Source organism: Lactuca sativa, chromosome 8, assembly GCF_002870075.4.
Source record: "Lactuca sativa cultivar Salinas chromosome 8, Lsat_Salinas_v11, whole genome shotgun sequence".
Lineage (NCBI taxonomy): Eukaryota > Viridiplantae > Streptophyta > Magnoliopsida > Asterales > Asteraceae > Lactuca > Lactuca sativa.
Window position 1 is genome coordinate 133506627 of NC_056630.2, and position 10814 is coordinate 133517440.

Genomic DNA, 10814 nt, shown 5'->3' on the forward strand with positions numbered 1-10814 from the left:
CCATGTCTGTTTGTATAGACTCCAATCACTTCAGATTTGGATTAATTCTAAGACTCCTCTTCAGTAATAAGACTCATTTTAATGCTCCTTCTGACCGGACTCAAAACTTGGACTTATTAACCCTTTCGCTTAGACTCGAAACTCCTATAACTCTTGAGACCTTTTAGACTTGACCTATTCCAATTTCTGAAAAGAAAACTAAAAACAACCCATGAGAACATAAATTAAACAAATCCTAACATACTTAAAATTCAAACAACCAAAACCAAACAAATAAAAATAATAAATTGTTCAACAAAACACAAACAAAAATAAACTAGTCTTCATCCTCTTCCTCATCATCGTCCCCTCCATGCATAGCTCCACTTCCTCCCGCTCCAGTACGCCTCGCGCTAATGACCTCGTCCCAAGATGGAATGTAGGGGAAGTTGCCCCCATCTATGTGTGGAATATGAAGATGATCACAAAGCCGAACGTGAGATTCTTTGCTAAAATTTATACCCCTCGCCATTAGATCTTGAAGCCGCCTCATATCGACATTGTACCAATCCGTTGGTACTTCGTCATGATCAACCGGAATAACCGGCGGCTCCACTTCCAATTCCCTCTCACGCCGCCTCACTCGCCGACCTGACTCTGTGGGACCAATTACCACGTCATCATGGGGTATGATAAAATGTCCTCCACCAATATCCTCAACATCCTTGCCCTTATGAAAAGTGTGGTACTAAAAGGAGGGGTTGGAACCTCCATTAACATCCCTCATGCTCCCGCACCCATTAATCCATAGGAATGAGCCAAACGGGTCACAAACATCCCGCCATTAATCTTTGATGTTTTGCGGTCCTTAATCGCCCCTTCGCTTAAATAAGTGGCCAAACACCATGGAATGTTACAGAAAACGTTTGGTGTGATGATGCACCAAAGGTAGAAAACGTCAAGGTTTGGAACCTTGTCGTCATCTTTCCTTTGGTCAATTGTGCTGGCTATTAGGCGGTGGATAAGGCGGTGTGCTTGTCTCGTCAAGTTCGATTCGTTTAGGGTGCTTGAAACCCTAATGGGCCTTGTAAGCTCTAATTAACCCTAATTGATCCAAATAAAACCCCAATGGGCTTAATGATATTCTAGTGGGCCTAATAGGCCTAGTAAAGCCCTAATTGACCTAAAAGCCCAACAAATTGATAAATCAACTAATATTTGGATTGGAAAACCCTAATGCCAATAAAACCCTAATTTGGGGAACTAATCGGGACACACATGAATTATTTAATAACTTGAGATATTAAATAATAATCATTAGCAAGGATTAATCTAAGCAATATTGGACTTCATGAATTAAGTCCTTAATGGGTTAAGCAGGAACCTTAACCCTAGTCATCATCTTATGAGAAACCCTAGTTTCACTTGGGCTTTATGTTGGGCCTTTCTTTTGGGTTTTTGGTAATTGGGTTATTAATCGGCCATCTAAGAATAAGTAAATGGACTAAATAATTGTATGGGTTTTAGGATAAGGCTCATGTGAGGATTTGGGCCCAATTTGGAAAATTGGGCCATAGATTGGCCATAATTGGACCTTTATGATTATGTGATATTGGGCCATGGGAATTGGAGTAGAATAATTGGATGGGCCTTAAGGAAAGACCATGTCAAGAACGGAAAAGGGTTTCGACGCTATATGGGTCATCGTGGATCGAATGACCAAGAGTGCCCATTTCCTGCCCATTCGAGAGAGCTCATTGGCCGCTATGTATGTACGTGAGATTGTTTATCACCATGGGGTTCCGATCTCTATCATTTCAGACCGTGACGTTCGGTTTACCTCCCGTTTCTGGCAGAAATTCCACGAGGAACTGGGCACACGACTGCATTTCAGTACAACCTATCATCCGCACATAGATGACCAGAGTGAGCGGACCATACAGACTCTCGAGGATATGCTGAGAGCCTGTGTTATTAACTTTGGTGGGAGCTGGGACTCCTACCTACCCCTTGCAGAGTTCTCCTACAACAACAAATTTCATTCAAGTATTGGTGCTCCACCATACGAGCTGTTGTATGGACGGAGATGTCACACCCCGGTCTGTTAAGGTGAATCGGTCATAGGGTAATGGGACAGACAGAGGAAGTTCTATAGACTACTGAGAGGATTCAATAGCTTAGACAATGGCTACAGACCGCTCAGAGTCGAGAGAAGAGTTACGCTGACATACGGCGATCTAAGCTAGAGTTCTAGGTGGGTGACATGGTATAACTGAAGGCTCACCCTGGAAGGGTGTGATTCGTTTCAGGAAGAGGGGGAAGTTGGGTACCCGATACATTTGACTTTTTCGGGTTATTGCCAGGGTTGGCAAGGTGGCATATAGACTAAGACCTCCCGGAGGAGATCAATAAGATTCACAACACTATCCATATCTTGAGGTTGCGAAAGTGCATATTGGATGAGGAGGCAATAGTGTCGTTAGATGATATTTGGGTCGATGAGTGCCTGAATTACGTGGAGAGGCCAGTGGCCATTCTGGATAGGAAAGTGAAGGTTCTACGGAACAAGGAAGTATCTTTGGTAAAGGTACAATGGGAGCATCGGAGGGGATCCGAGTGGACATGGGAGCCAGAGGCACAGATGCGGGAGCATTATCCAGAGTTGTTTGCCGCAACAGACTTCGAGGACGAAGTCTAGTTCAAGTGGGGGAGAGTTGTAGCATCCCGAATCCCAGGGAAATTTAAAGAGTGAGGAGCTTGGATCGAAAAGGAGGAAGTGGATTTGTCATCTACTTCTTTTTGGAAACCAATTTGGGGTATAAAGTTAATACCTTGACCCTTTCATGCATACATCTTCCTCTATGGACATTTATGGTTATATTTAGGGTTTAATGGAGCCACTCTTGGGTTTGAGCTTGTCACAAGGACATGGTCTTAGATTTGGACTCCTCTAGTCCCCAAATTCATAAAGTTATCAACTTTATCTTGTATTGGCCTTTCTTCATGCCCTAAACCTCATCCTAGACATGGTTTTGGTGTTTTAAACCTTTTAAGACCTTGCATGCACGTATAGTTAGCAACTTTACGTGATAACTTCACCTTAGGAAGCTTGATCTACAATTTGGAGCTTTGGGGTAGCTTAAAAACGTTTGAATGAGAAATGGACTGAAGGGACTCGACGAGTTGCATGGTCAAATCAACGAGTCAGATGAAGATTGGCCATTTTTGGTTTGTGCATGGACTCGGTGAGTCAATGAGATGACTCGACGAGTTAGTTAGGGTTTTCCCGATATTATGGACACCACATGGACTTGACGAGTTGTCTGGAAACTCTTCGAGTCGACTAGGGTTTTCACGAATCCTTGAGTTCTGAAGGAACTCCACGAGTCAGTGAGCTACACTCGAGGAGTTGGGTAAACATGGATTGTTGATCTTGACCTTTGACTTTGACTAAGGGTTGACCAGTTTGACTTCTGGGGGTATTTTAGTAATTTGGAAATTTGTGGAAGTGGATCATTGGTGGATATAGGTGATTGTGTTTGGAGCTATATTTGGCGGAGTTCGACATTATCATCCCGAGCTACTTGTGTAACACCGTAAAAGTTAAAACAATTTTTAATTTTTCAAAACACATTTTCCAGACACATTTATTAACAAATCTCATTGTATCATATCTTTGTTTCACAAAACATTTCCCAAGATCAAAATACATAAATCCCATGTGTGTGTACGAATCATGCTGGTGCCTTCCTGCGATCATCATTGGTACCTGAAACACATAACACATAACACTGTAAGCATAAAGTTTAGTGAGTTCCCCAAAATACCACATATAACACATGTTAGCTACTCGAGGCTATAACTTTATGGGCCCACTGGCCCTAACTCTGTGGACCCTCTGGTCCTAACTCTGTGAACTCTGGAATACACACAACATAAATCACATAGAAATAATGCAGTGCAGCACATCACAACCATAACATACAAGATACTCAGTCACATAACCCTAAATCACATAGAAATAATACGGTCTAGCCTCCGCCTAATCACATAAAGTAAAATACTCTCATAAATATAACTCTAAAGACTAGACTCAACCCTCTCTTGACACGAAGACTCCATTGTTAACCAATCCTCAAAGTCAACAAAGTCAACTGTCAAACTCTGACCCGACTCGCCGAGTGCACTTAGGTGACTTGGCGAGTATATGCGTGTCCACTATCCCTCTAGTCCCACATGACACGTCGAGTCTTTCCCCTGCTTGTCGGGTCCTACCTGGCATGAGTCACGGGGCTACCCCGACTCTACTCGTTGAGTCCCATTATGAACTCGGCGAGTTCCGCCTTGAACTCCAGTCCTCTAATTCCTTCTGACTCACTAAGTCATTCTCCCAACTCGGCAAGCACTCACTAAATGAACTATCGGGAAACCCTAACCCTACTCGCCGAGTCTACTCTTGGTACTCGGCGAGTTCATGCGATGCTCGAGCTCAAATGAGATCCTGAGGTCAGATATGTTCCTCTAACTCATAGATTTGGCTTCCTTAAGCAATATAAACACGTAAAGTTTCGATCTTGATGCCCATGCAATGACCCAATGGCTCTATTTGAAGAAATGGCCTCAATATGCCATCCTAAGCTCATAACTCTCCATGAAACCCATAAAGATCAAGAAGTTAAGGTCTCTGGACCTCTTTGGATCCATATTCGAAGCCTCAACACAAGAAGGGACCAATTGCTTCACAAATCTTACTCAAAAAGGGGCTAGAAACCCTAACTCTCAAAACTTACACCAAAGCTGAAAGGGAATCGAATATATACCTCAAGATGAAGTCCCTAAGCTCTGAAATCCACAAATTAGCACCCTCTTCAATTTCCTCTTGCCTTGGTCACCTTCTTCTTGCAAAATCACCCACACAAGGATCAAAAATGGCTTCCTTTCTCTCTCAAAAAGCTCACACACTCTGGGGTCTCTCTCTATCAACTGGTAGCCGAAAATGAAGGTCATAAGGGCCTTTAAATAGGTCTCAAACCCAGGAAATTAGGGTTTCATTAAACAGCGTGGACTCGCCGAGTCCACTAGTCGACTCGTCGAGTCCGGTCATTAACCCGGATGGAAAAATCACGACACTACTCGGCGAGTCTAAGCATCAACTTGCCGAGTCCCTCCCAAAATTCCAAAAATGAATGAGTAAATAATGTACCTGAAAATCCGGATGTTACAATTCTCCCCCACTAGAATCAGACTTCGCCCTTGAAGTCTCTTTCCACAAATAACTCTGGATGCTGCTCGATCATCTCCAACTCCGGCTCCCAGGTCATCTCGGAACCCTTCCGATGTTGCCACTGGACCTGAACCAATGGCACCTCCTTGTTTCTCAAAGTCTTGATCCTTGTATCCAGAATCGCGATCGGCCTCTCAACATAGTTCAGGCTTGCATCAACCTGAATTTCCTCTAATGGAACCACTGCCGACTCATCAGTGATGCACTTTCTCAACTGAGACACGTGGAAGGTATCGTGAATCTGACTCAACTCCGTAGGTAGCTCCAAACGGTACGCTACCCTGCCCACCCTGGCGGTTACCTTGAAAGGACCAATATACCGAGGTCCCAACTTGCCTCTCTTCCTGAATCAGATCAATCCTTTCCAAGGAGATACCTTTAGGAGTACGAAGTCACCAACTTGGAACTCGAACTACGAGCGACGCCAGTCTGCGTAGCTCTTCTGACGACTCTGAGACATCAGTAACCTCTGTCGGACCTGCTGAATCTGCTCAGTCGTCTGAAGTACTATCTCTGTACTACCCATCACACGCTGACCAAATCATGCACATCCACATTTTAAAACATTGTATCATCATTATCTTAATACAAAACCCCAAGATAAAAACATATCAACTCCAGTGTGCGTGTGTACGAGTCGTGCCGGCGCCTTCCCGTGATCATCGCTGGTACCTAAAACACCACACATAACACTGTAAGCATATTTGCTTAGTGAGTTCCCCAAAATACCACATAAACACATATTAGCCACTCAAGGCTGTAACTCTGTTGACCCTTCGGTCGAATATCTCCGTGGGACCCTCTTGGTCCCATAACTCTGTGGACCCACTGGTCCTAACTCTGTAAACTCTAATTGATTAATATCACATATCATAATAAATCACAACACATAATAACATGCAAATACCCTGGAATATAACTCTAAAATACTTTGTCACATAATTCTGTTACCACACTAGGTAAAGTATAGTGAGAAGACTCACCTCAGATGTCTCGGTAAATCTCTGACTTGGTAGAAATATGATCTAGCCTCCACCTAATCACATAAAGTAAATATTATCATAAATATAACTCTCGGGACTAGACTCAACCCTCTCTAGGCACCCTCAGCAGGCAAAAGACCATTTACCCCTCTTTTAGCTCAAAGACCACATTGTTGACCAAACCCTAAAAGTCAATAAAAGTCAATGGTCAAACTTTGACCCGACTCGTCGAGTGCACTTGGGCGGCTCGGCGAGTCTACACGTGTCCACTAACTCTTTAGTCCCGCTTGGCACGTTGAGTTCCTCCCCTTGCTCGACGAGTCACACCTGACATGAATCGCGGGGCCACCCCGACTCAACTTGCCGAGTCTCAAGAACAACTCGGCGAGTTCCACCTTGAACTCCAGTCCCCTAATCCCCCTCTGACTCACTGAGTTATTTCCCCAACTCGGCAAGTCTACTCACTGAGTGATTTACGGGAAACCCTAACCCTACTCGTCGAGTCTGATCTTTGGACTCAGCGAGTTCATGCCATGCACAAACTCCATAAACCTCCTGAGGTAAGATTTGTTCCTTTAATCCATAGATCTGACCTTCCCAAGCATGCTAATCACATAAAGTTCAGACCTTGACACACATATAACTGTTGGAATAGTGTCTAAGGCTGCAACTATATTAGACAAGTATTTGACCCGGTTGTGCATGGTCCTTTTGGGTTGCCTTCACCATAGAAACTTGATAGGATGATTTATTAAGAGAGAGTAAATATTATTAATATATTATGAGAATAATATAAAGAATAATATATATGGTTATTTGATTAATATAAGTCATAGAATTAATTGGAATTAATTTGGTGACTTAAAGAGGTTAATTAAATAAAGGGGTATAAACTGTCAATTGTTTGATAGTTAAGCTTTAGACTATAAATCCTTATAGATATATAGTGGACGGCTTCTAGAAACTAGGATAGCTTCAAAATCGTCCATTGCTTATCTAAGGAAAGGATTTGGATAGCCTTAAGAGAAGATTATCCAATTAGGGTTTAGGTTGTAACCCTTAAGGAGTCTACAAGTATAAATAGACCCCATGGCTAAGGGAAATCGGCACCTTACCTAAAGTAAGAGAACCCTGGCCGATTTCCTCCCCTCTCCTCTCTCCTAAATCATCTTCCTTGCTATTGGTGTTTGTAAGCCATTAGAGGAGTGACAATTGTGACTCTAAAAGCTCCAAGACAACAAGATCAACAAGGAATTCAAAGGTATGGTTCTAGATCTGTTTCAATGTTGTTATTTAACATAATTAGCCATTAGAAGTCTTGGATTCAAAGCATGTTTAATTAGAACGCCTAGATCCAAGCATTAGGGTTTTGCATGCGCACATAGGAAAGTTCTTATGGCTAAAACCCATCAGTGGTAACAGAGCCTAGCTTGGTTTTCATTAAATTGTTGCTTGATTAACTGAAACAAACCTGCAAAATTCGATTTTTTTATTTCTGAGTCATGGACTCGGCGAGTTCCAAAGTGGACTCGGCGAGTAGGCCTGACTCGGCGAGTCCCTTTGTGCACTCGGCGAGTCCAGGCGTCAGGAATGGCCAGATTCGGGATTTTTTCATAATTATCTTATGGAAACTTACCTTAATCATAATAGATCAACCTAAATCCGATTTTTTGATATATATGACTATTATGTTGATCTAGTTAAAGGTATTTATCAACTAATAAAATATTTAATTTCCTTATATGATAATTAATTAATTATTTTAATTATTTTGGTAATTATCTTTCAAAGAAATCTTGAATAAAATCAAATATAGATAATTAGGATATTAATTGTTAATTGGAATTATTTGTTATTTGATCCTCCATGTTTTAAATGTTTAAAACTTGCCCTCAAGTTTTTGAAATTTATATTTGTGATTAAAAGTTTTAATTTAGACAACTTAAATTTCAAACCCTAGATTTTAAAAAGTTTAAAATACAACCCTATACTAATATGATATTACTAGAATAATATATATATGTATAACTAAATGCTAGTCTTACCGTTACTAGGCCTCATTCACGAAGCCGATCTATAAGGTGGGTATAAGGTTGCGGCCTATAAAATGGCGCTTAATGGGTGTACACTCACACCCACCGCTTGCTTGATTGGTGGAGGGTCGTTAGCCGAACGGGTAGGATAGGGCAACCTCATCCTCTCATTAAAAGTATAATAAGTAATACAAAGTAACTACACATTTTTAAAATTTCCCAATCTTAGTTACTTTAGGAAAAGTGAATTGATGCAATCCCATGAAATTACACTTTGCACCCTTGCTAAGAATTTAGTGGAGCGTGTGTTGTTTACTGGCACACTAATTGGTTCTAAGCAAAGGTAGCAAAGGGTGATTCATTGTTTATCATAGTTTGATGGAGCGTGTGTGGTTTACCAGCACATCGAATAGGTGATCGTTACAATGAGGGCACCATGTGAATTTGCATGGTAATTCACACCCGCTTTGTGATCCTCGGTATCCCAGTCACAAACAAGAGGGGCATATCGAGATTTAAACATGCCATTGAATAGTTTCAATGAATCTCATTTGAACCTAGGAATTCTCAATACACTTAGGACTAATAGTTAAGTTTTGTGATGGAGAATTGGTGAATCGTCATTCACTTACCTTCAATTTATTTGCATGTTAGATTACGGCATCCCTGTTCTAGTATGTAAATGTTATTGTTGGATCCTAGCCCTAATTTTTCTTATTGGGTGATAATTAGGGTTTCTTATTCTAATCTATCTTTGTCCTTTCTATTTGTAGATGTCGAACGCAAACAACGCTGCTGCTAGTTCTTTCACGTTGACGAGCCTCTGCCAAAAGGTCACCTTCGATGGAACGAACTTTAGCGAATGGATAAGATACATTCGCACCATTGCTCGCTATGAGGATAAGGAGTATGTCCTCGATGAGAAGCTCGAGAAGATCAACCCTGAAATCGCTACTCCGTCCGAAATCACCGCTGTTGAATCTCATGAGCGAGATGCAACGAAGGTACATTGCATCATGATTGCCACCATGAACTCCGAATTCCAAAAGTCCTATGAGGACATGTACCCGTACGAGATGCACCAAGACTTATTGGAGAGATACCACCAAAATGTGAGACAAGAGCGTTATGAGATTTTCACTAACATGATTTCCGCTAACATGGGTCATGGAGAATCTCTTACCGTGCACGTGCAAAAGATGCAGAGGTATGTCGACCGCCTTCGCAAGTTAAATGTTGACTTTAGGGAAGACTTGGCGATCGACATGGTGCTTCACTCTTTGCCTCCGATTAACAACCAACTTAGGATGACCTACCACATGAACAAAGAAGAGGTCACCCTAAGCAAACTCCAAGGTCTCTTGAGGGTTACTGAGAGCAACTTCAAAGACAAGTCTGTTGCACCTACTCCCAATCCGCCTACGGCTCCTGTCTTGGCTATTGGTCAAGGAAAGGGAAAGAAGAGGAAGGCTTCATCGAAGAACTATCGCAAGGTCAAAGCCCGAGATGGTGCCTCTTTTAGTGGGACCAAAGTTGATCCCGCTAATCCCTGTCCTAACCCGAAGGAGGCAGAGTGCCACCACTGCCACAAGATAGGACATTGGAAGAGAAGCTGCCCAGAGTACCTGCAAGCCATCAAGGAAGGAAAGATCAAACCGTCTTTCGCAGGTATATATACAATTAAATCTAACGATTCTAATCATGCTATTTCTTGGGTTCTTGACACCGGATGTGGTTATCACATTTGTTCTAATGTGAAGGGACTAAGAAGAAGTAGGGATGTGGAGCAAGGAAGGATCAATCTAATCATGGGGAACAAAAGATCGTCGCCTGTGACCAAAATTGGAGTGTATTCTTTAGTGCTTAGGAATAATTTGTGTTTAGATTTGAACAATTGTTGCTATTCGCCAGAAATGGCTAGAAACATCATTTCATTTCATGGTTTATATAGACAAGGATTTAGATTTTCTTTTAATAATGAGAATGGTTCTATTTTGGCTTATCTAAATGGTGTCTTTTACTTTGAAGCTATACCATGTAATGGAATTTATGAAACTGTTATGATTGTTGATAACTTAGGAAATGTTGTTTTGAATATAGATTCTTCCACTAGTATGGATAAAGCATCCTTGTGGCATTGTCGTCTTGGACATGTCAACAAGAAACGCATAGCCCAACTCCAAAAGGATGGAGTGTTGGAGTCATTCGACCTTAGGGAAGATGACACATGCGAGTCTTGTTTACTTGGAAAGATGACTAAATCACCCTTCACGAGTACGTGTAAAAGGGGTGAGGGTCTATTGGACCTAATACATACCGATGTATGTGGACCGTTTAGATCAACCACAAAGGATGGGAACCGCTTCTACGTGACTTTTACCGATGATTATAGTAGATATGGGTATATCTAGTTAATCAAGCAAAAGTCAGAAACCTTTGAAAAGTTCAAAGAGTTCAAGAATGAAGTGGAGAATCAATTGGGAAGGAAAATCAAGATGCTTCGATCCGCTCAAGGAGGAGAGTACCTAAGTCTTG